At 47.9% G+C, this 25,649-nt stretch overlaps 1 protein-coding gene across 4 annotated transcripts in view; it reads right to left on the minus strand.

The window, feature by feature from the left end:
* Positions 1–25,649, minus strand: part of LOC120953771 (uncharacterized) — a 51,505-nt gene that overhangs the window by 12,575 nt on the left and 13,281 nt on the right. The window lies entirely within an intron of this gene.

The raw sequence follows: 25,649 nt of genomic DNA on the forward strand, positions 1-25,649 counted from the left end.
GGACAGTCATTTCGTATAAGGGTTACTTCCGCCTTCGCGGCCAAGTGCCACAAAGTCTCAGCTGTTTTGCGCGTTCACGAGTTTTTCTTCTTCTTCTTTTGCTGAATGTGTTAACAACGTGCAAAACACCGTCCACAGTGGACAGCCAACAACGGAACGCGCAGAGGTACCGGGGTAAGGAGTGCTAGGGTTTTGCTTAACTAATTCCAACACAGCAGCAACTCACCTGCCTTTCCTGCGCGCACCAAAGGGGCAACAACGTTCGCGCTTCCAAGTCGCTAAGGCAACGCGCGTTAATTGCCCGAACACTAGAGGGCATAAATCGATTACTTTCAAATCGCTACGATTAAGTGACACGTTTGACATTCACGCTGCCAGCCATCCACGCTTAGGCCGTTTAGCGCAACAAAAACAACAACCAATCAGCCCAGCAGGGACATGCTTTGCTTTCAGCAGGCCGCTTTCATCACTAATAAAGTCTGTTTAGCGTTTAGATAATCGTTTTGCCTAGATTGTTTCAATCGCGTTGATGGTTCTCATCGATTATCCTCTTTAAAAACCGAACCCAACTTCGACGATCAACGCGTTCTGGGCGTTTCTGAATGTCATCACGCGGGGTGTGGTTGCGTTGGCAAAACTTCACACTTCACCCCCAATCGGGGTACGGGGTGAGCGCAACGGATGGGATCCCGATGGATCATTACATGGTAGTAACAACACACACACACACACATACCCAGACCACGATGGTTAGCATTTGCCAAAATGGGAAGACACATCAGTGGCCGCCACATGCGGTGTACCGAAAACGGGGATGTTGTTGGAGAAGGATATGAGTCTGCTGCTGCTCCCTTGCCGGTTTATATTTACACAGTTGTGTCGACAGCCGTCTGGGGCTACCGAACCGACCTCCCCCCCACATCCCGAGCCAGCTCAATATGGGTGAGAGAAGGTGAGAATTGCCTCTTTTTGCAACTGTTGAGTTTTTGGGCAAACACAAAGCCAACGTGCCCTGCCTACGGATGTACGCATACTCACTGCGCTGGGGAATGGATATTGAATTAAGAGCTAACAAGCCGGCTGGCCGGTATTTGTGGGGCGGTTTAACGTCCATTACTTTGCATTCGAAACATGGATAAGGTTTCAAATTTGGTCAATCCCAAAACACCCACAACCATCACGCGAGGACAGGAATTTTATGGTTTTGAAGACAATTTGGTGTTTGCGTGGAGTCGAGGCATCAATTATGCACCTCAAATGATGGGTCTCGTTAAATGCGCAATTTAAATTATAAATATTCCAGTAAGAATTCTTCATTCACACACACACGCACTTGATCGTATCTTTAATCGTATCGTATCACGTGACGGTCAAAGTGACAGAAACAGGTCTTCTTATGTGCGGTCCTATGCTGTCTACCCATAACGCATGCATACCTTCAGAACAGAAGCCTCGACACAGAACAACAGAAAACAATACTCCAACGCCAACCCTGTCTTGTTGTTGTCCGATCGCCGATCCTGAATACAAATAAATACGTCACCAACCAAGGCAGAGTAGTGAAAACGTGTGCGACCGTGTCTCGAAATACACCAAAATACGAAAATAACGCTCCAAACCGGTTGACAATCGACAACCGGTCAGCCAGATTATAACCGACCGGTCGCCATGTGGTGGCAATAATAGATGCGCGCCAAGCCGATCTGTGTTGGCCTTTCGAATATGCTAAGAAGCTAAAGCCACTCTACAGCTAAGGCCCAGCGGACCAGCGATCGAGTTGCGATCGCAGGCACACACAGCCACACATGGATCCGTGGATTACACGGTTTCTTAATCACAGCCAGCCCATACATTCACCAGGATCTCTTGCCTGGCCTGGGTTGACTGTTACAATTACTCCCCCCAAAAAAGCCTACCTTCCAGTATCTTGCGATCGATTGTTTATCAACATTTTCAAACCCCCGTGCGAACCGCGAAAAAGTCCAATGTCACCGTGCACCCGAGGCCATAGACACACGCCCAGCTTATCTCAGAAGGTTTGCCAAATGTAACGTTACCTTTCCGATATCGACAAAAATAGCCTTCAACGTGAACCCGCGGCGCTTGGGTATCGCCAATGTCCACAATGTCTAGGCCACCGTTCTTCCGTTCTCTGTCCCCTCCTCTTCAAATTGGGTGTTTCGATTTATTGATTGATTACATGTTTTTCAAAGCTCCCCATCCCGGTTTGAAAGCGTCGTTTTTGTGTGTGTATGTTTTTTTTTTTGGCGCGATAGAGATGGGAGAAAATATCAAGGCCACATGAAGCGGTCTCGCGGGTCGTGCGATACACGAAAACACACACAACAAGGAAGCTAATTTATTGCTACAATCGCACCCGAGACACGCACGCACGATCGGCGCGCACTATCTCTCTCTCTCTCTCTCTCTCTCTCTCTTCCACACACACACACTCTTCCCGCGGTCAGAGTCCGGCGAAGTGGAATATTGTGCCGAAAATGTAACGATCGGGAAGAATTGGCAAATTCAAAACAAAAACACTCCTCTTCCCCCTAGAAACACCCCCCCGGGGAGGGATGGTTTGCAGTGAGAGTGAAAGAATGTGGTGCCCCGCGACGTCATCATCCCCAATATGCTGCTGCAGAAAACGGGATGCTTCGAGAAGCGGTTTGCCGTTTATTGGGTTGAACATGGTGGCGATGGTGCCACCATACAGCATGCAAACACACACAAACACATAGAAGCCACCCGCCGCCGCCAGTTGAAGGACGGTCATTGTGAACAAACAACACGGCGGGGCACGCCAACGACGCGCGTTGCCGCGGGAAACGATATGGCGCGTTCGTGGCGCGTTTCCGTGCAGCGCTTGCGTTGCGTTGGCTGGCGGTGCGCGACTTGAGCTCGTACAATGCTTGCCGCTGCCGTGTTGTTTTCAGCATCCTAACCTCGATGACAGATCGCAGCTAGAGCTAGCAGCGCTACTACGGCTACTAACTGCTGCAGAAACGTCAGCATGTTTGCCGCTCTCTGGCACGTTGCTCTCTTGCCGACGCACGTGTTTTTGGGCGCAACGGCATCCATCGGCATGTCGGCAGCACATCATGCGTCAGCGAAGCTGCATTTTGGGAGGCAAGAAGAGGTGTTTCTCGTGCGTGCGGTTCAAAAACGCTTCCCAAAAAGAGAAGAAAAACACGTGCAACAAGCAGTTAGAGAAAGAGGGAACCAAACGATATCTGGATGGGGTGAAGGATTAGCGGGCGAGAAACGAGAAGTTAACCAAAACGTCATCAACCCCAACTACACTCGTATACGCAAGCAAGCACCAAACAGCAAGCAAGAAAAACGCATTCGATGCCCTCGAATTAGGAATTGACCTAGATTTTGTCGTAGAGGGGAGAGCTTCATGTCGAGGGGTCGTAAAGTGATAGAGATAGAGAGTGTTAAATCAGAAGAAAAAAAAACCACGTACACGCTTACACTGTGACCATCGGTGTGTTGAGCAGTTCTACCAAAATGCAACCTTACGTAATGTTGATAAGTGGGGTGGTGGTGGTCATTCGATGGGTGATGGGAGGAAAACAAAAGTGTCACTGCACGATAAGAGATCTGTACTGTTTGTTTTTCCACTGCAAACCCAACCAAAAAACTGGATATTTTGTCTATGGGGTGAAAAAATTGAGACCTGATAACACCACCGACGATGATACGAAGAGTGAGCTAGAGATATCGGCCAGCTGGTATGGGCGAATTGGAACGTCAATACATCAATGACCTTTTTGCACGCTTATCATGATCAGAGATAGGTTTGTGCTAATGTTTTTCGGACAGCTCAAGTTTTGCGTCAAACAGACTTGAATGCTTTGTTTGTTTTCTCCCCCTTTTGAAGACAAAGTCTACGTTGAGTGGGATTAAAATCGACTCAACATTTAGTGCGATAACATGGATAACATTGCTCCTCAAGTTCGCTAATATTTACCCCCTCATCTATGAACAGTGTACACTTTGCTACTGTTGCTAATTTGAGGTAAATGAGGCCCCACTTCCCCATCGAAATATACCACCATGACCGAAGCGAATGACGTACCCGATCAGCGTGTCAGCGCGAGCGATGGCATCCTTAAACGAAATGTACGCAAAATTTAAATATGCAATGATGCAAATCGGTGCAACAAGCAGAGCCGCAACTTTGGGCAAGGCACGGGTTGTGGTAGTGGCAAACGAAAATCACACTAATCGCAATCAATTAAACTCTGTACCACGCTAAACGATTTGCAAAAAGGCGAAAGAGAATACGCGATACTTGAGCAAAAACAGAAAGAGACGGCTAGTGTGTGTGTGTGTGTCGCTCCGTATGTGCCGAAAATGCAACGTGAGGAGTGGATTATTTTTATCTCGCATGCAACACCACTAACCATACCCAGCCTCCTTCCCACGAGATCCGTTGCAACCCACCCACCAAAGGCGAAATGGCGTCGTGTTGGCGGAAGTAACAAGCGCGCATTCAATTCGCGCGAACTACCCCCCACACACACAGCACTTTGGTCGTTAAAGGAGGGATTTGGCGAGCGGGGCGTGAGGTGATGACCGTGTCTCCCAGGGGATTGCAAATTTCACACTCAATCGATGCCAAAACAAGATGCCCCGAAACACCGATCTAAAGAGGAGGGGCGGCAGTGTGCTGTCTGATCAAAACCTTCGGTGACGGTGGCCACCGGAAGCATCATCTCGCACACACACACACACACGAATGTGATCTTGAGATGGAGGGAGGAAGAAAAAAAACAAACCTAAAGGAAATGGTGCTTGTTTGGCAAACTGGGGGAAAGCAAGCAAGCAAGCAATGGCATCGTGCCGGCGACACAAAGCCGAGCGCTGCTGCTGCTGCAATCAATTCCGCTGCTGAGTGGAAAGTGGCGGTTCGCTTATTTATCCTTTCCACCCCCTTCGAGCAGTCCGGGTGGGGTGAGGTAGGATTGGGGAGTTGGCTTGCCCACGCTTAAAATAGCGTTTGTGCGAACGTTTGGCAAAGGGCCATAATAAAGCTATATCGGCGCCGCGGCCACCGCCATACTGCAGAAAGGATCTCCATCCAAGGCAGAGGGATGTTCGCTCGGAGCGCTGATGAGTTTAGGGGGTAGGAAAAATTAACCGACACAAGCAGAAAATTGACGCCTGTCAGCGGCGGTGGCAGACTCGATAGCGCGGTGGATACACTCTGGTTAATTATTCCGTTTCTCGTTAGCGTGCGGCCAAGCCAGAGAGACAGCGAGCCATTTGCCATTCGGGGGGAAGATGGGACAGATAGTAAAATTATGCCAGCCAGTGCTCTATCGAACGATAAAAGATGGGATGATCGTGGAGCTTTTGACGTAGGAAGGAGACAGTTTCTTTGATGGAAAAAGGAAGAGAAATTGTCTTTGAATTACTTTTTTTTTGATAAACAGTTGCTTTGCGAAACGGCGTACAAGTGATGTGGAATAATTGATTTACAATTTAGCAAACTGCCAAGCAGAAAGGAAACACTCAAATTTGGCACTCATCAACAATAAAGCACCACCACCAAACCAGTTCGATCGAAACAACTGCGCCATTCCGCACAGTAGTTAATAAAATCGAAAGCTCAAAGTGTAGCGCGCAGCCCCGCTCTAATTTATGCAACCTGATGAGTCACACAGACACACCCGATGCACCCGCGGCGGCCGGGTTGAGACTGGCCATTTTTGCCAGTCTTCCAAAACTGAATTATTTATTTACAGAGAGAGAGAGAGAGAGAGAGATAGAGAGAGAGAGTGGTTGGGGGAGGCTGTGAAATCAATTATATTCAATCGATTGCACAGTGCTTATCAACTGTCCGATACCCATTAGTCGGCGAGCCGGGACAGATAGCTGTATCGGCAGTATGCCTTTTAATCGCCCAGCGTGGTGCGTGATTCAATCAATCAGCTCGCGTCCGTTTCTGGAGGGGGGAGGGAAGGGATCAATTAAACCTGTGACACCCGTTTGAAACACCCCCCGAGGGGGAGGGAATTATAAGATACACAGGCCACCCTTCCTTTCAAACAATCTTGGAAAGAAAATTGGAATTCCACCAACGGATTAACGAATCGGCTACACTCGGATGCTACACTGGTTCAGTGTGGTGTGTGGTCGAACAGATTTAGTCACCAAGCACCCAAGCATTACACAGCCCGGGCTATCCAGTTCTTCGAACGGCAAGATTGGCCAGCATCATCTTTAATCAACTTCAATCAACACTCCTGCTCGTCTTGGTAACAGGGCAACCACGCCAACCAGGCGAGCAAGCAGGCGTGTCATGTTGTGTCTTACAGCCGCGCCAGGCCACGTCACGGGACGGGCGGGTGGGGAGGTTTGGGAATATCCTTTATCACTTCTGCTACCACCAAGCCAAAGGTCATTATTTGCGCCCAAACGGAAAAGATGGGTGCCCGTTGCGTAGTGCCGTTTTGCGTCATCGCCGGACAAAAACGTCGTCGCAGGCGATACGCGACACCGGAAATATGGCCATGTTCCGGCAGTGCGAAAGCTGGAGCAACGGGATGAGGACATTTTTTTCCAAGGCGGGGAGGGGGGGGGGGGGGGTTGGATGGTGTGTGCGGTATCCACTATCATATCGTACGCATCTCACTTGCTGATTGCTTTCAATTTGATTCAATTGTGGTCAGCAAATAGTAGATCTTTAACAAGCGTGATTCGAATGGCGAGAAACAAACACACACACACATACACTGCAAGACGGCACAGCACAGCGGCAGGTCCTGAATAGGGAATGATCATTCTAGAAACGGTCGCAGGGGCAGCAATACTCTACAGTATCGGACATTAAGATAGGACCCTTTTCTTTCAATGTACCGTGCACTTGTTTTGCCACGTTACTCGTGTTTGTGTGTGTGTATGTGTGTATGTGTGTGTGTATGTGTGTGTGTGTGAGTGTGTGTGTGTGTGTGTGTGTTTGTGTGTGTGTGTGTGTGTGTGCATGTGTGTGTGTGTAGTAGTAGAAAGTGAGTGTGCTTTTTAATATGTATTTGCAAGTGCGCGGGTTTGTGTCTGAAAAACATAGCTTGCCATGATGTCATATTGCGTTGAAATTATTCTTATTATGTGTGTTATCATGTGAAACATTGTGCGTTTACACTTGGATAAAAACTAAAGTTTGCATCGACAGCAGCGCTTGTTCCTCGGACGAAAACGCAGGTGTGCTGTTTCATGAATGTGAATGCGACACCGGTGCGAAATGGACACACGCACAATAGCAATGAACTCGGCATTCCCTCACAGGTGTTTCTCCAGTGCACGCCATTGAAAGGCCTTCGTGCATCTCTGCGTTGCACGTTGTGTGCGAATGGTAAACTTTGTGCGTGCATTGAGCTGGCGCGCAGTTGTTCTTTTCAATGGGCGTTTTGTTTCATGAGCGCGGCAGTATTCTTTTCTCGATTCTGAAGGGAAGACGCTTACTCGCGTACTCGTTGATAGTTTTTATCCATGCGATGTTTTCGCTGCTCGACAACGATGTAATTCATCGCGTATAGAAGTAGAACGCAGGCAGAGCACGGGATCAGCCGTGTCCAACTTTTTAACCAGCGCGTTCTTGACGGTCCAAGCAAGCAATGTTAGTAACAATGGGTCGAGGTAAACGTTGTACCGATTATCAGCGCCATATGTAAAAGCGAATGGCTGCTGCTGGCATTAAGCGCAAAAGGATCGAGTTCGTAATGGAACGATCGCGCACTTTTGTGGCAAACGCGCTTCGGACAACCGAAACGTGCTTAGACAACTGAAACGCGCTTGGACAACCGAAACGCCCAAGTCAACCGGACGTCCTCAGAAGACCACGGCGAAAGAAGACCGTAACATTGTTAATATATCGAAAACACACTGATCGCGAGGGCGGTGGTCCTGCCTATCACACCAAAAACCTAACCCAAAACACAAAAAAACTACTTGCAAATCTATTCGAAACGACCTACTTGTGAAACAAACACACACATCAATACACATTCAAACATACATCCACACACACACACACACATGCACACACACATACACACACACACATACACACACATACACACACACACAAACACAAACACATACAAACCACTCATAAACTTGGCCCAACGGGTGCACGGTGCGTTAAAAACCTAATGCCCTATCTTTCTGTCCGATACTGTACCCCTTACTAGTACCTCGAACAACTTGGGAGGGGGAACCTTTCCGCTTCTGGGTAAAGGTGTACGTAATTGAATAATCGCATGACCATCTTATTGGCCTGCCTACCCCTGTTATTACAGTGTCCACTAGACCGTGGTTAGCGCAATCATCCGTCATATGCTCGCTCGTTATATGCTCCAGCCTGTGTGACTCATGAGACTCATGGTGCACTCTGCTTCAAAATTTAGAACCGCTCATATCAACCTGAACGGAACGGAACGAGACGAGCCTACTACCTTCGCTGAGCCTAGCCTACCTGTTGCAAATCCCCGCAACAGAACCGGCTCCTCCAGTGTACGCTACTTATGAAGCGAGCTGCACACACACACACACAGTGTGCCGGCAGTATTTCCTACTAAGGGAGAGCACATTACAAGAGAGAGAGAGAGAGAGAGAGAGGGCAAGTCGGCAAGCAACCTTCACTTTTCGCATTTCTCAACCGTAACGGTGGGATCGACCGCCACCACTCCGATCCTTCTCCCTACCGTTCTGTCACAACACACACAAACACACACAACCACTCACACAACCGTCTAGTATCTCTTGCGAATTGTACTACCTTTTGCAGATTCGCTTGTGGTCTAGACTAGACGAGGCCAGACAATGTTTTTTTAGACACCGACAAGAAACCGCCCGATTCGGCGACGTAGCCTTCGGGGCTGGTGTGTCTAGGAATTACACACCCCTTGTGCAGTTTCTCCCCTCCTCCCCTCCTCTGCTGATGGATCAGTAACTTCCCGAGGCTGGCACCTGTCCTGGGAAGGTCAGCACGGCGTGGCACTGCTTCCTGAATACCTCGCCATTAACGAGCAAACCAGAAGGTGCTTCGTGCCGACCGACCAGGATAAAATCCCTTCCCAAAATCCAATTTGCATCGTGGGCAGAGAGGCTCCCGGCTTCGGCCGTTGCGAAACAGATATGAACACAATGTGTAAAAATAAACATTAGCTAACTGCTGGCTGACGGTCATAGCGGCCGACTGCTGGGTCCCCCCCTCAATAGGATGGTTGGTTTGCAGAGCACCCGCCCGTAACGCACACACACACACATGGACACGCGGGCAAGGGAGAGAAAGACGTGTCGAAACTAGAACAACATACGACAACTTAATAGGCATGTTGTTATCGCGCCCGCCCGTTGTTGCTTTGGCAAAAATAGCAACACTCGCCGCTAACCCTCCTCGTGGTAGATGCGCGAACCGGCACAATGATGCCGTCCGCTCGTTTTGTTATTGGAAGAAGGAGAACAAAAAGACGAAGACGAAGAAGAAGTCGAAGAAGAAGATAACTAGTGGGCAACTCTCCTATCCGTACGATCTCTAACGCGCGAATAAACCGCGAAATAGAAGCGTGACATTGACCCATATTCTCGCACGCCATTAAACCGGTGACACTCTCGTCATATATGTGCGAAGGTGTTCAAAATGGTCTGAAATAGGATCCCCGAGAAAGGTGGGTGTAAGTGAAACGAAGCAACAAATCCTATGCCCCAACCGATAAGGGATGAAAAGTCGCCAACTTGTACTAGTTGAGTCCTTGGAAGCTTAGAGTCTTCCGTTGCCCCGTATCTCATCAAACCAGTAGCGGTACTTGAGCGATCGCATGAAACCCGCCTATCTCCTCCAATGTCAGAGCGCGGCCATGTTTTTGCTGTTTTGAGCTCAAACTCAAAATAATTATTACTTATTGAGTGTTCGGCTTCAAACGGCTGCCAACCTTCCGCTTTGCAGGCGCGTTAAACGAGCCCCGTTAGATTATGTGGGCTGTGTGTATCGATTTCGAACGCCGCACCGTACCGTACCGTACTGTTTGGAGTGTCTCTACTGCGGCTGGGGAATCGATGTCACAAGCTGACACTTCAAGAACAACCACCCTTGTTCGGGCTGCGCTCTTGGGCGAGGAGCTGATGTTGGTTGAGCCGCGGTCGAGTGTTAGATTTTACCGAGCCAACGAGCAGACTCTGACGCGTTCGTGTTCGTTGGGTGCGAGTGGAGGGCGCCGCATTGGAGCCTGTTTGATGGGTGAATAATAAATCTCACCCTTCCGTATAATTTGCTGGGAAACGAGCACATGAATGATGGTTCTTTGAACAGGGTACCAGCCCGGAAGAGGACTTCATGTCTGGCGTAGGACATTGTTCAACAGTCGGTATGGGTTTCCCAATGGTGGCCTTTAGCGTGTTTTGCAAACACGATCAAAACCCATTCCCCCCATTCACTTGCGTTGTGGTTTGCCGTGCCGTGCCGTGCCGCTGTACAATTCGATACTTCAGACGACCATAAACGGTAACGTAGACATGGGAGAAGCACACTCGACGCTGTAAAAAGCAGCACGGTAAACTGACTTAGAGAAGAATATGGATGTTTGGAAAAAAACACCCAAGGTTCACGTTTTCACGTTCAAACTGTACATGCTCGTCTAGAATCAACACCCTTTTTTATTTGCGAGAAATCTTTAAAATACTCCCAACTCCACCAAGGTTCGCCGTTCAAAACCAGATGCCGTGGACAGGTTGAGAAGAAACTGAGAAGAATTTGGCGAAATCTGAAACATTCATGCGCTCTTTAACTCTAACCTACTTTTGCGAAGGTTAGGCACGCGGCAAATTGCTTTTACGGACCGTTTGGCAAACCGGCATGGTGCCGCAATGGCCGCACAAGCGGTAGATCGTTAGGTGCTGCCGCACAACCGGTGGACGAACACACTGACGCAAATTCTGGCAAGCAAAAAGACATAGCTTTTCTGAGTGGTGAGGAACTTGGTACAGGCAAAGGACCCAGAAGGTCAACGAGTTATTGTAAGGTAACATTACCGTATCCAAAGAATTCTCGCCATGTTCTGCGTTGAGGGCAGTGGAAGAGGTATCTCAATACCTCTTCCTCGTGTTCCGCCTTCTAATTTCAACTAATTGTTGAGAACGTTCAGATGATGGGACTTGATCGCTGTAACATCAACTATCTCAAATACACAGGCGCATCATCGGGCAGGTCCAAAGTCTCGTGAATGATCCACCGAGTCAGCGCCACTGCAAACATGGCACTTTGGCGTCATGAAAACTAAACAAGCTGCTGCTCCCTCCTTGCCCCCTCCCATGGTCTGTTCGTCATAATGGCGATAACATCATAATTTGCCAAGCTTTGACAACGGACGGCACAACATCATTCGCGGCATGCCTTTTTGCAAGCAGCTTCCAAGGCCTTTCCATCGCAATGGATGATTATCGCCCATGACACGCACTGGCCCCAGAACACGCTTTTGTTCCGGACATCATCACACATACCTAACAGAGTCTAATGTGCGGCTATTTCGTGTGCGTGTGTGTGTGTGTGTGTTTTGATTCTGCCACTGAGCGAAGCTCCTCGCACACGCATCTCGCGCCTCTGCCACATATCAATGAACGGCCTTGACTGAGATTCGAACCTTGAAACAACGCAGAGCGTGCAAAAGACTCTTCAAACCCGTCCGATACGGATCCCTTTGTACAGCTGCTGCCTGGTGCGATGGCTAACGCATCTTGTACTGCGGGTATTTAACTGGACTCGATCTACATAATTTATGGCCTGCGGCTCTAGGAACGCGCCTCGCAGGGAAGTCTTTAAGCATGAATCTCCCCCCCCCCCCCCCCCCCTAGGAGTCTGAGGTAGCAGTCCCACGTCACGTGACCGGATGCCGTGCCGGACCTGTTGCTTCTGCGTTTGCGTTTTCCGCAGCGAACAACACTGTCTGAAGTGGGGGAGATGTGGGGAAAAAAATCAAAACAAACTTCCTTGAACTTTGCAGAAGTTCACCCGGTACACCTCACACCGTAGAGCAGTGTACCTTCTGTTTCCGCAGTCAACAGAGACACGGTACGGTGCACTGTAACGACAAAAGATCATAAAGTTGCACACAGCACACCAGCACTGCACTTTGAGACGCACGATCGTAAAATCTATCCCACATCCGGCAGTGCCGCGACGACAACGGGGACAATCTACAAACAGTCGGCCAGTATAACTCAATTAAAGTCCTCCTCCACATAACGAGAGACACATACACACACACAAACAAGTGATAGGTGGCAGTAGGGTGTTGGGTGGCTTTGCATTCCTCACTAACAACAACACGCTCTGTTTCAGCTGTCCCTTCACACTGTTAATCGGCCAATCATCCGCACAATATTCCACCCTTTCGTCAGGCCAATGATCGGTGATTTTCCACCCCCAGGGCGAAACGACAAGAGTAAGGCGTGCGTGTATGCATGTGTGTGAAATGAGATCTCGTCAGCAAAGTCCGATTCATTTAGTCGATAATTTATTAGCCTGTGGGAAGTCGAGAGAAGTCGCACCGCAGTGGCGATCTGTGTTCAATCAACCGCGACAAACGCGTTCCCTTCGCTTAAGGACACCTTCATTCGTCGAATCGCAATCGAACTAGATGAAAGCTGCAGCACCGACGCTTGACACGAAGGGTACCTAATCACTCGAGGTCTTACGAGGTAAGGCAATGCCCAACACACTATATAACAAACCTTTGGTACGGAATATTACCAGGACTAAGAATTGCATCCCCATCTGGACACACACAAAACGGTGGAGCGCGTGGCCACGATGGATCGATCGCCAGGAGCCATGTAACGTTCGGTCGTCGCGCTGGATGCTAATTGTTGGGTACGGGTACTGTTTGTATCATGTAATAGCAGAAGCTATGCCATTTCCCTTTGCAGCCGTTTGCGAATGCGGTTCAGTGAAGCGCGCCGCAAAGCGCGTTATGCAATTGAAGCCTGCCTGAGACATTTTTGCGACAGCCAAGGCACACTCTTCCAAGTACGGCTAGAGGGAACCTCTGTTCCCGAACCCCTGCCGTACCCTGACAGCATGGCACGCGACGTAATAATGTAATACACTTAATCCGTGCCCGGTCGCTGACTTATGGCCTAAAAACTACGCAAAGGATTCTATTACCAGATATTTTACAATATAAGACGCACGCCCAGAGGTGACGTTTAGCTAATGGTCTGTGTGTGTCGTCGTGCATTACCGTCCGTCGGGATTTAAAATTTGCAAACACGCATTCTTTCGAATTGTCTTTAAACGGGTTCCTGCGGGAGAGCACATTGCTACACCGCGCTTTTAATGGGCCGCATCCCATTAGGGTGAATTAAAGTTCGGACATTAAACTTCGTTACCATGATTTACACACTGTGTTGAACACACTTTGAAGCCGAGCAGATCGGCCAGACTTTATGCGGCTTTCATTAAACCATCTTAGTCTGGGGTTTTGTTCGGTAAAGTTAGCGGAAACGCTCAGCACACACGGTTCAAGTGTCATGAACTGACCCGAATATTCTAATTTTACACCATCTTCCCAGTGGACGACAAATGCTAGAGCAAACAACCGGAGGACGGTCGCAACCGTGAGCGTGTGCGTGTGGCGCAACCAGCACATGGTCAGGGTTGTTGAACGGAGTGGAAAATTTGTTTTAACGATCCACGTTTTTAGCGGCTGCTGCTGCTCAAACACATGAGATTTTCTTTGCCTTTTTCTTCAGTTGCTGTCACACAGCTAACTTCCCCCTGCCAACACGTCAGACACACTAACACACACCCGTACACACAAATTGGTTTTATCTGGTCTGGGCCACGAGCAGGAATTAAATAAGACGCTTAAGCAGTTTAGCGACCAACAGTCTGGGCCAATTTATGAACCGTTGTCGCTATCGAACGCGCGCGATGCTTTAGATGCGGGGGATGAGTTTTATGCGCGATGATGTCACCGTGGGTGGTTGTTGTGGGGATTTTCCACTGCCCCAAAAAGAAAAAAAAAACGATTTATTTTTACCGATACATACCTACCAAACAACGGAGCGTTCTATCATTTATCCTACACGGCCTGACTATGCCGGTGTAGCGTGTTTACTTCAGAGCGTCGCGAAACGGAAACACTTCGAAGCTAGCAACGACAACAACAACAAGTACGAATAAGAATTATTGTCCCTCATCATTTAACTCCCGGTACCGTGTGTGTGAGAGAACATTTTTTTTAAATTACCCTAAACCATGTTGCTCGATCACCCATCATAACAAACAACAACGTAGAGAGTGTAATATTACCAGATGCTTGTCCCTTTTTGTGTGTGCTGTTCTTTCATTTGGCCCCTTCGCGCTCAAGGCCAAACAACAACCGTTGGCAGCATTGTTGAATGCGAGCGTCTCCAGTTTCCTGGTCGCGCATGCATGGTAGGGTGTATTAGTCACATCGAGTAGTTATGCTTCGCTCCGCACCTTTTTTCAACCAGATGCGCACATTTGGGCAGTTTCTGCGCAAAAAGCCAACGGCGTTCCAGGCTGGGCCCTTGCTGGGACTTGTATCGCAACGGCGAAGATTAACCTCGCAACCGAAGAAGAATGTTCCTTTTTCTAAGGGATCCTCGTGACCAGTCCACTCGGTTGGAAAACAACCGCAAAGGGGGGAAAAATCAACAGATAAAAATAAAACGATAAACACACATCCGACCCGCAGCCGACCCACGGGAAAAGTCAATCAGCAACCCAAAAACCAAGGGAAAGCGAAAAACTACACACCGAACGGTGCTTTCTTATGGCGGAGGGTGGGAAAAACTATCAATCACCCGCATTTACACATACGTCGTTCGACCTGTCTACCTAGCTGTGGGAAAGCGAGCTAATTTTTCATTCCATCGGTCCTGACCGGACCAGCGTGTTGACCAGCGTCAAGCACAGACAAGTTCATTGCCAAACGGACAGCACTTCGCCCAAGGTCAACACACCGGTAAACCGTAGAGTGCGGCGGAGAGTTGGGGATGCCGCCGGTTCAAAACTATCTTCGTCCATTTCTAATGGGCCGGGAAATCAAATTAGCAGGAAAAATGATCCAATAGTGTGTAGTGCGTCACACGGCGTTACGTCGACTGTGCACCACCCGGTGTGTTCTTTGCGGGGTGCCAGATTGCCGTGCAGGATGATCCTGTGGAATGTGGAGAATGCGACACGATGACCGAATTTATAGTGTGAGTTTGTTTGATCGTACGGCGGAGAACCTGGCCGTATGCCAGCTCGCGTTGCCCAGAAGTGGTAGGAAATGAGATAAAGTACTGCCGGTTGCCGATCGTTTGTCACGTTCATGTTGGACAGCTTCATTATTTGTTTTTGCTTTTTCACCTTGTGTTTGTGTTGGCAAGCAACTATTCTAACGAAAAAACGTTGTCCCCAAGTGTGCTACACCATGTGATTGAAGTTTTCTAATGCTTTCACCGAGATGATTTATTCCTGCGAATATTTAACACGGAATTGAATCATCTTTGTTAATAATAACCACTAACCGCTTGTGCTACCGTTTAAACTGAGCTGCTACTGATCTTCGACCAAAGGGCAATTAGAATACAATAACTCACTGACCCAATTAATCTGCAAAGCAAATAAACCAATCCCAATAAGCCGAAACCCTCGTTTAACCCACATTCCAGCGACTGTCCTCACTGGTCGTACGGTCCCACTCTCGATCTTACCGAGTCGCTTTGTCACGAAACGCACCCCGCCGAGAACGCGCAGCTGTTTGCTTCCGTTTGATGGGGTGCTTCTCTGCTTTTTTGTTTTGTTTTCCGTGCCACTCGTGTCCCGTGGCACGACCAGCAGCAGCGGAACGAGCCGTTTCGCGCAGCATTAGCATGTTCGCGAGATGTTACGCGAGACGTGCGGACACACTCGAATTCGCATTTTTCAATGCCATCAATCAGATGGCAGAATGGAGTCGAGGACGGTCGAAAAAAGCAAGCAAAAAAACATGATGGTGATGGTTGATCAAAGAAGTAACCACGAAACCGCAGACGAAAAAAAACACTGCTTCGATGGTAGAATGGTCAAGAAGAAGGTAGCAAAACAAGACACTTAACACACATCATTGGCAGAGAAGAAACCGCTTTACCATCAACCACTAATTGCTTCCAAGGATTCGGAAGACGGAGGAGAACAAAACTAACAACAAACAATATTAAACAAGCATAAAAAATGCCGCATACGATTCTCGCAAACCAAGCACGATCCTTCCAATCGTTCGGGTAGGAGGGTGGAAGTTTGTCAAGAGCACACATTTAGCAAGAATTAGGCCAATTCGGTTGGCTGAGTTGTTGGATGGAAAATCGTTTGCAAAAAAAAAGTTTTTCCGATCAGTCGGCTGTAGCGGCGATTCGTGTAGTGGAATATTCACGGCGCGCACACACACACACATACAGTGGGAGGACCAACTAAAACTTATCTGTGCTAGCTGTCAAACAAGTGGAAAACTTGCTGAAATGAGGTTAGAATCTCTCGCTCTTTCGCTCTCTCTCTCTGTTTTCTTCGGCTCGATTAGCTGTTGCTGATGGGTGTTCACTGATGTCCGGTGAGAAATGCGCAGCGAGATGCTGCTAAAAACACGTGCGGAACAACAACACATACCTGGGAAAGAAAGAAACGAGAAAGAAGAGAAGAAAAAAACTTTCGTTAGAATTTTCCTCTGCCGGCCAGACGGGACCGCAAAACGACACAGTCAGTCGTCAGACGTGTTCGAAAGAAATACATGGCCGTCCAGCGACGCTGTGCCGCGTGAGACGAGACGAGGACCGCGGATTCTGTTCGTTTCGTTCGCCCTTGGATGATCGTCACGTGAAAAATGAATTTGCAAACGGTTGCCGCAAACTGTTACACCTTCTCGATTATGGATTCACACAACTGTGGCGCGGGGAATGACTAAAAGTCACCCGACGGCTAACCACTTCCCACATCACGCTTTTTACATACCCCTTAACTTGTGGTGCACAAAGCATCACACACACACTCAGGTATGTCCTTTTGAACGTCGTCTTTCTGCACGAACAGGCCCCGTCACTGGTAGTAAAGATTCATATTTTTACTTATTTATTTGCTCAACAGCGCTTCCAATGTATCAATCAATTTCAGTGGACCACTCTAAACGTAAGTTGAAACAAAAATGTCATTAATTATTGCTCGCATTGCTTCCTAGCGCAGATGTGATTCACAACACAAGCGATTTTTTACCGTCTAACTTCTACAAACTTATCAATCACCATAGATGGCACCGAGTGCAAATTAGCTCGCCTGTGTGAACAGCACCAGCGGGCCAAGCGAAACGTTCTTCAAGAGATTTTAGAATAAATTTAAATACATTTCCTTAGCGGCAGCAAAAACCACCTTGCCCGACCAGCTTACAGTGCTGGACATTGGGTTGGGGGGGGAGAACGGGTAGTCAAGTGACCGAGGGCAACCGGTGTCGGTTCTCAGCCCATCAACTAACCAACACAGAGCCCTTGGGACAGAGAGAATTGAACGGAAAGGTGTGGCATATTTAGTCGTAAAGACAAGGGGGATGCAGCGGTATGTAATTAAATTTGCCATTAAAAATGACACACACGTGAAACGACGCGATCTACAGCATACCGGGCGAAAACGACGAAAACCACCGCCAATCGTTAAAGGAATCCGGAATCTTCTCGATTTTTAAACATATTTACAAATATTTATTACATGCCCGATGTTGCTGTTTCTTCCAGAACATGACCATCAGAACATGGCGTGCAAGCGGCGTCCAACCAGTTTACACCGGAGTCGAGCGATAATGTGGTGGAAGGTAGACTGCCGTGGAAGTGCTCCCAAAAATAGCAAATCGGAGATATGTTCATTTTCTATTTTCTTTCCACTGGGAGGGGATGGTTTCGACAAGAGGTTGGAGTTTCGTTCAACAGCACAGAGCTGAATTTAAATCAAATGTAAAAATGGACAGTTCTACTTCTCGGACAATATAGGCCATTTCGGAAGGATGGTTTTAATGAAATGTGTCCCCCCGCAAACCATCTGTCGTCCTCGAGCCAGCTCATCAAACCCCAAGAAAAGGTCTCAAGATTTTCAACAAACGCGTTTTTTTAATACAAAACATAACGTCCCCCCTAGTAGTACAACACAATACGAGGAGAGTAGTACAGAAGCGAATGAAACATGGTGGGCAAGAGGCAGCCTGAGTTGATGTGGAAATTGCTCGGTTAAATTAAGGCAAAATGTAAACATTTTTATTCGCAACCCTATGGCCCATACCAAGCGCAAGGCGGAACAACCACTGTTCCTTTCCCAACACCCACAGGCCCCGTGTGCTTCTTCCGAGCGATCACTATCACATCTTCTACTTCCAATCCACCGTCCGATCCGGGTCCCTTCTACTAGTGCTTCTTGGCGCTGCTTGTACTGTCAAAATATTTACGAGTTTCGTTTCCAAACAAATAAGCACCGGGTTCACCCTCAGCAATGCCGTAGCACGGACCGTCCTATGGGCAACTGCTGCCCGAAGGTGTGTGTGTACTGGCGATTGCAGAAATAAAGAGGCGACCGACGGCAAACGATAAGGAGTCAACAACCGCCACCAGCAAAATTGAGGCACGAAATAGCGTAGATTTGTTATTTAACTAATATTTACCTTACTTTAATTAGCTAAGTTTCTCACAGCTGTGAGAACAATTTTAGGGTGAATAAGTGAAATATTTTTACTCCACATCATTAACACACGCAGAGTAAAATCTTACGCAAAATCAGAGCAAAGCAAAAGCCAGTAGAAGGATTTAAGAACAGAAAACAATATCACTAATGTGAAGATTCATTATAAGCGAAACAAAAACATCCCACCCAAGAAACTATCACAACACACAACGCGGACCGCATGGCGTACCGGCGGCCAAGGACGCGGGAAGCGAAAAACGAAACCCTTGCTGATAGAGCCAACTCAGCTGTCGGATGGCAGGCAACAAAACTTCCGCCTAAGTATACCACCGGCACCAGGGTTTGTGCAGCAGTCGTCGTTCTAATTAATCTGTCATTGGCCGCCCGACTGTCTGCGGTTGCCGGTGAAGTTTGTCATTTAGCGAGCCGGTCGGATGCCTGTTGCCTCGGTCCGCCGGTCCACCCTTTGGCATCATCCATCCCAAAACCTGTTGTTGCACTGCTATTGGGGCCATACACACACACGGTGAAACGAAAAAGGGAAAAGTTCACCAATCAATTGAAACGTCGTGGACCAACCCCGCTGGGAGTGTCCCGAAGACAGATGATAGAGGCTAGTTGCGTGTACGCTTGTTGCAAAAACCCCGCTCGCCCGCGCAATATTCATCACACGACTCGCGCACACACTGTTAGTCCCCGCGTGTGCGAAAATCCAATGACTGATGGTGTGTTCTTTGCTCTGCCTGCGTGTCTGTCTTTTCCTCTGCTCTTTACTTGTTCCGTTGATTGATGGATGACCCATTTCGAGTGTGGTTTTTTGTCTCAACCATCGGTCCCATACACTCACCACTTCCCCAAAGGCCACCACCACCAAACCGCTAACGAACGCAGATCTCGAAGGATCTTCTCTGTCGCTCACTGTACAGCGATTCTTGAACAGCAGCGCTTGACTTGACCATCGGACCCATGGTCAGAAGTGGGGTACGATCGTTCGCCCTACCGCCACCGAGCTCATACTCTGTAAGTTGTCTTATCATCCACACGGTCACACTGACTGCGAATGAACCGCGGCACCCGTAGCGCGACGAAGGAAGCTGTGTACAGAGGACGACATGGACGAGGTTTTTTCTTTTGTTTTATTCCATTTGCACATTCACATCCCTCGCTCCGACTCTGCATCTTGCATACATCCTTCAGCTGTCAAAATCTGTCCATCATGCTCGGTTGAAAGTGAGAGTTACCTTCTCCCCGCGCCTGCTCATCGACGACCCGTAACGTCTCGGGTGTATTGGAGCAAACCCTGCAGGAGATCAACCCAGCAACAACAACAATTTTTGCCGGCCGGCAATTGCTACAGCGCATACAACTGGCAGACAACTGGTCTGGTTCGTATTGCGCGAACCCAGCCCCGGCGGCACGGCTCGGTGCCGAAAGTTGCGCGAACCCTCCAAGCGCGACTCCACCCGCCGAGGCGGGTTTTGGGTGCGAATCCAACCTCTCCGTAGCAGGTTGACGTCATCGCACGGATATATTCCACTGAGGCGCTTCCATTTCACAAAAATTCAACTTTCGCCAATCCGTTCCATGGGCGTCGGTCGTCTTATTCGTCGTGCTGTCTATTTCTTTTACTTTACCTTTTTAAGATTGCAGGCAAGAGGACACGACACTGCAATTCGCAACGCAACGACGGTCGGTGAAAATGCCATACAGCTGGACGGGTTTTCCCAGCCCCAAATGCAACCTCGGTGGAACCTGAGGCCGGAAGTGGGGAGGGAAATAAAGGCTAAATAAAACTCTGCCCATAAAGCGACGTCAGCGATGTGCGAACAACGACGGTGTGAAACCGTAAAGGCGAAAGTGACATTTTGATTTTGGGCACTTTGGACTGACTATCCTTTATGTTCGGCATCCTGGTCCGCTTTCCAAGGCAGGAAAAGCGGAAGGAACTCATTCGTTGTGCTTGAACCTTGTACTTGAACGTAGCATTTGTGCTTTTTGTTTTTGTTTGCTTTTCCTTCTACACGTTGTGCTTGTAGTAGCGCATCGCCCAGTGGGCGCAACAGTGGGGTGGACCACGAACACTGGGTGCACCGACACACTGTTAGCTGTTGGCATGCAACTCTTGGCAGTGTGTCAGGGAGCCGCCGCCACTGCAGTAGTGTAGTGTAGTATGCTTCAATGAAATATGATATGTAAGGTTCAAGGTTATTCAACCTTGGCTATAAATTGTGGTGTCGTCACCAAGGGTGGTTAGAGTTTGACCGAATTAGTAGGCTTTGAGGTACGTGAAATTTCTTTAGATTGCACCATAGTTCAAGCACCAATTATTGGTTTGTGCTACATGCAGAGTTATCCATCTACTCTTATTCAGATTTATGAAACTGAATGAATCTTTGAACTGAATTAATAAATTTTAAATGTAAGAATTCAGGATCCTTCAAAAGTTAAAAAAAAACACTTCAAAGATTGTTCAGTGTTTAATCTGTGCAGAGTCAAAATATTTAGACATTCATAAATTTGAAAATAGTCATTATTATTTTAAAATATCCTTACAACCTTCAGAGATTTATGCTTTCTTGTTACCCTTAAAAATTTATGTTGAAATTTTTAAAATGTTACCATTAAAAATTCATAAATATTTATGGTTTTAAAATAATCCAGAATCTGTGATGATTATACCTCGAACAATTAATGGATCTTTAGAGATCCTAAAAGATTACTGTATCTTAAGAAGTTTGATTCGAATCCCCGGCACTGAAGTGATTTTAATTACTCATCAATGAATGTTACCAATAGTTGTATCGCTAAGTGCAAGGTTAGTTTAAAACACGAGTCTAGTTCCACTCAGTTCTTCGCTCACTTGACGTCAAGTCAATAAGCATCCCCTATCTATGACATCTCGGAACGATCGAAAAATAAAATATATGCCTATAAAATCGATGCAAAAGGTTAACATACACCTACACGACTTCGCTGGTCACTGAACACAGTCCACTAATGAGTTTTCCGTTCGGCTCTCGGCTCACTCGGACCACCGGCGGACGCAGGGCGCGGATTGTAGCCAATATTTGCTTTCCGTAAATATTTGCACTACTTCCCCGTTATCAACTAGCGCACAGAGCGCTGGCCAGGCACTCCCCAATGTTTAGCAAACAGACGCGATGCGAAGCGATAAGGCTACGGCCAACACTAGACGATAGTGAACTGGAACCGGTACACTTCCACGCGATACGGTTTGAAGAAGGGAATAGTTTTACCCTGGCAGACAGGAAGGTGAACAGAATGCAATTCATTATTCTAACCGAACGATACGTGTAATGGAGCCGTAGGATCTTAGAAGGAGGAGTTTTGCTGTGCGCGATTTGATTTGCATTTGATTATCACATTGCTTCGTCACTTACCATGAAGAGGATTAAAACGACAGCATGTCTTCAGATTTTAGATTTTTTGCACTGAAACGATGATGTGTTTCAAACGAGATCCTTTAGATTGAGATTAAAGAGTAAATATGTGGAGAAAGGTGTTTTATTGCTTTCTCGCTCTCTCTTTCTTTCTCTCTCTCTCTCAACGCGTTTGAGCTATCGCTATCGTCACAGTATCGTACCAAAACAGTCACTGCATACAAATATGGTCCCACCTCATAAACCAAGCTGCTTTACGACGTCTCAAACAACCACACAGTGCTCGTTGTTGTCATCACGTTAGCGGTACGGTACAGGTTATTGTGCTGTGTACGTGATTGTGGGTGGAAAAAAGCTTACAACTCGTGCGAGCTGTTGCCCGCGAAATGGCAAAACAAAAGAAACAAGCTAAAATTCGCGCCAAAGAAACAACACTCCACCACATTTACGATCGATCAGCGATCAGCGAAACCACGTTCGAAATTCGATAGTGACATGACTTTGCTTCGACACTTGAAGATCGCAAGGCGTTGAACTCCCGAAACCAGGTACCAGGAGAGTCGGCACTGCTTCATGTCACTTAGATGATCTCCAATAGCCAACGATCACTGTTGATACTTTCTCCAGCTTAAAGGCATAACGCGGTTCAAACTTCCGGTGGATCGACCGAAAGAAACGATCCTTAAAATTTATTAGGTTCACCTTCTATCAGCCCGGATATTGATTATGTAACACTGCGATGACTTCCACAATTCCCCATTTTCTGTCACAATCAATTTCGTTTGGTACGCCAAACGCGTTTCGCCTCCAAGCGTCCCACTTGCTCGTGCTGGTGTCAATCATTCAAACCAGACGTAATGGGTTTCCGATCGCACCTCATCTTACGCGAACTATTACCATCGCCGCTACGAGATACCGTCATCACCAGTCTGCCCTCAAACAGAGGGTACACGGGCAAGTGGTTCGGTGTAGTATTGCATATTTTCATTCCATTGTAAGCACGAGCTTTCGCTCCGGCCAGACTTCCCGTCATCCCGTCAATCAAGGTGCGCTCCCGTGATTATCAAAAGATGGTCGGGCGATAATGGTGCGGGCCTCCCTGTGGGGAAGGCGAACGTGCTGCTCATCTAACACCGCGCGTGCGTCACGGTGTTTAGTGTGCTGCTCGGAAATATGGACCTGAGTACGCTCCGGGCTACACGCCCAATTCCCTCCGGGGCCTTGCTTAGACGTATCAGCCGACCCGTCCCACCCGGCTTGACCTTTCAACTATCTCTCCCTGTCTCTCTCTCTCTCTTTCTCTCTCTGGGAGGGGGACACATTTGGTAAAAGTCACTTCTCGCAGACAGTGTTGAGCCGAGGTCCAAAAGGGAATGAAACAACTCCGACAACGAAACACCTCCGGATTGTTTCACAGCCGACGGCGCACCGATATAAGGACGTCGCTCACCTTGTCCGGGCACTGGAGTACTAGGAGAACTTAAACTACACAAGTGCTCAAAACGTGATTGCCTTTTTGCGTGAAGGTAACATTGGTTGGCCGGAATTGTTACGGGCGTTTCCCCCCCTCCCCCCCTTTTTCTGCGGTACCAGTTCGAACCGGCACAGACTGGAAAGCCGATTGTAGGCAGATTCGATGTCACGGTGTGGAGTTTCTCACCGAACCTCCAATATTCGGCTGGGGAAGTGAGGAGTAACCCGAGGACGAAAAGGTATTAGTAACAAGCGTTAACGCTTGGAGAGGTTTTGCTGAATATGTAATTCGCCGTCAACCCCGGTGCGACACTGACCCGGTGGTGAGATTGTTTTATTGGTTTTGCTCTTGATGCCGTGGGTACATGATTTGCGGTTTTGCAGTTCAAGTGGAGGGAAAGTTAGTTTCGTTTCGTTCGCACAAAAGTGAAGCATTTGACCTCCGTCCGTAGAACTAGCGGTGGTTTGCCACGAAGCATCAAAGCGGAAAGTACTTGAAGTGAAAATTATTCTTCGAGTAAAGTGATTTAAGCTAAAAAAATGCTTCCAAAATATCTGCAAACGACATCAGTGACAAAAAATTAGGCTTCTCCTGGACCCAACTTTCTGCCTTTGCCGTGCAATCTCCACTTCATAATCGTCAAGAGCAAATGGGCAGACAGCGGCAAGAAGGTCGCCACCTTTCGGCCATGCTTCACACACACGCACGTGTCGAAGGTGGACCACACCAAACCCACATGCCGGCACCCAACGGAACCACTTTCTCAAGTGTTCGTCGACTTACGCTAGCCGTCTTGCGTGCCGGCCACCCCCTTGGTCCTTGCATCCTGCCAGGCAAAGGAACCTTTAAATCCGTGCCGATCCGGATTTTACTTTGACGTCAGCGAGAGCGAACACTCCGAACGACCCGCTCGCAATACGTGTGGTAGGTGCCGCAAGTGGGGTGCTTCGAAATGGTTCTCTATTCACAAAACCGCCCCAACGCAACGCAACAATGCTCTTTTTTTCGTTGCGCGCACCCATTCACGGAGCTGTTTGGGCGGGAGGGAGGCCAGGGGACTGCAAAAATAAATACAACAAATTTGCACGCACAACGACAACAGACAACAGCATCATCAATCAAAACTCAAAACTTCTCCACATGACAGGGCGAGGCCTTCAATTAAAACTCCATTAATCCGTGGCCGTAGAAGGCCACACCAACCGGGGTAGGCAGGCAGGCAGGCAGGCAGGTTCGCCGGTTGACCTATAAAAGTGGCCAAAACGATCAACGCTCAGAATTCGCCATGTCGCGGCGCTCGGGTGTGCTGCGGCGTTCGTGGAATATTTCTATGGAATCTATATCAACGCCACACTGACCTACAGCGTACGCGGCCATTACCCATTGGAACGGCTGTTTGGGCTGCGCAGCGATTATTTAACAATTTTCTGAATCTGCACGTTTACTGCTAGACACTGGAAATTGCAGCTGAACAAAGCATTCTAACATTTTTTGTCATAAAATAGACACACATTAAGGTTCGGTTGGTGGTTTTTTTTTTCATTCATGTAGCTAAAAATACAAACTAGACTAGGCCTTCGCATTGGGGCTATTAGAACAGAAGAAATTGATGTTCTCTTTTCTCTTTAACTGCAAAAATACGCACTTGGCGAACACACGTTTTAATTTAAAAGGTAAGACTAGATTTAAGAACATTCACTGGAATCATTTGTATCCATTGAACCAGAAATAAACAATTACAACAATTACAGACAGGAAAAAAATACTCCTGTCCAACTACCTAAAATATTAAAAAGATAAAAGTCGAAGGAAACGGTATTCTACCGGAACGGAATGCATACCTTCAAAAATGGTGAGTGGTGTTGGTTTTCATCTCTTCTACAAGCTTCATTTAATTCGCCCTCAAATCACATCTTGCCCGAGCCCGAGCGCTTGCTGTTGCATTCGTTCGGGTAATTAGAAACACAAAATTAACCCTCCTACGGCCAGCCAGCCCCAGGAACAACCTTCACATCCTAAAACCGCCACTTCGTCGTCTTGCAAAACGGAACCGCCGAGTTGGCTG

The sequence above is a fragment of the Anopheles coluzzii genome, chromosome 2, assembly GCF_943734685.1.
Source record: "Anopheles coluzzii chromosome 2, AcolN3, whole genome shotgun sequence".
Lineage (NCBI taxonomy): Eukaryota > Metazoa > Arthropoda > Insecta > Diptera > Culicidae > Anopheles > Anopheles coluzzii.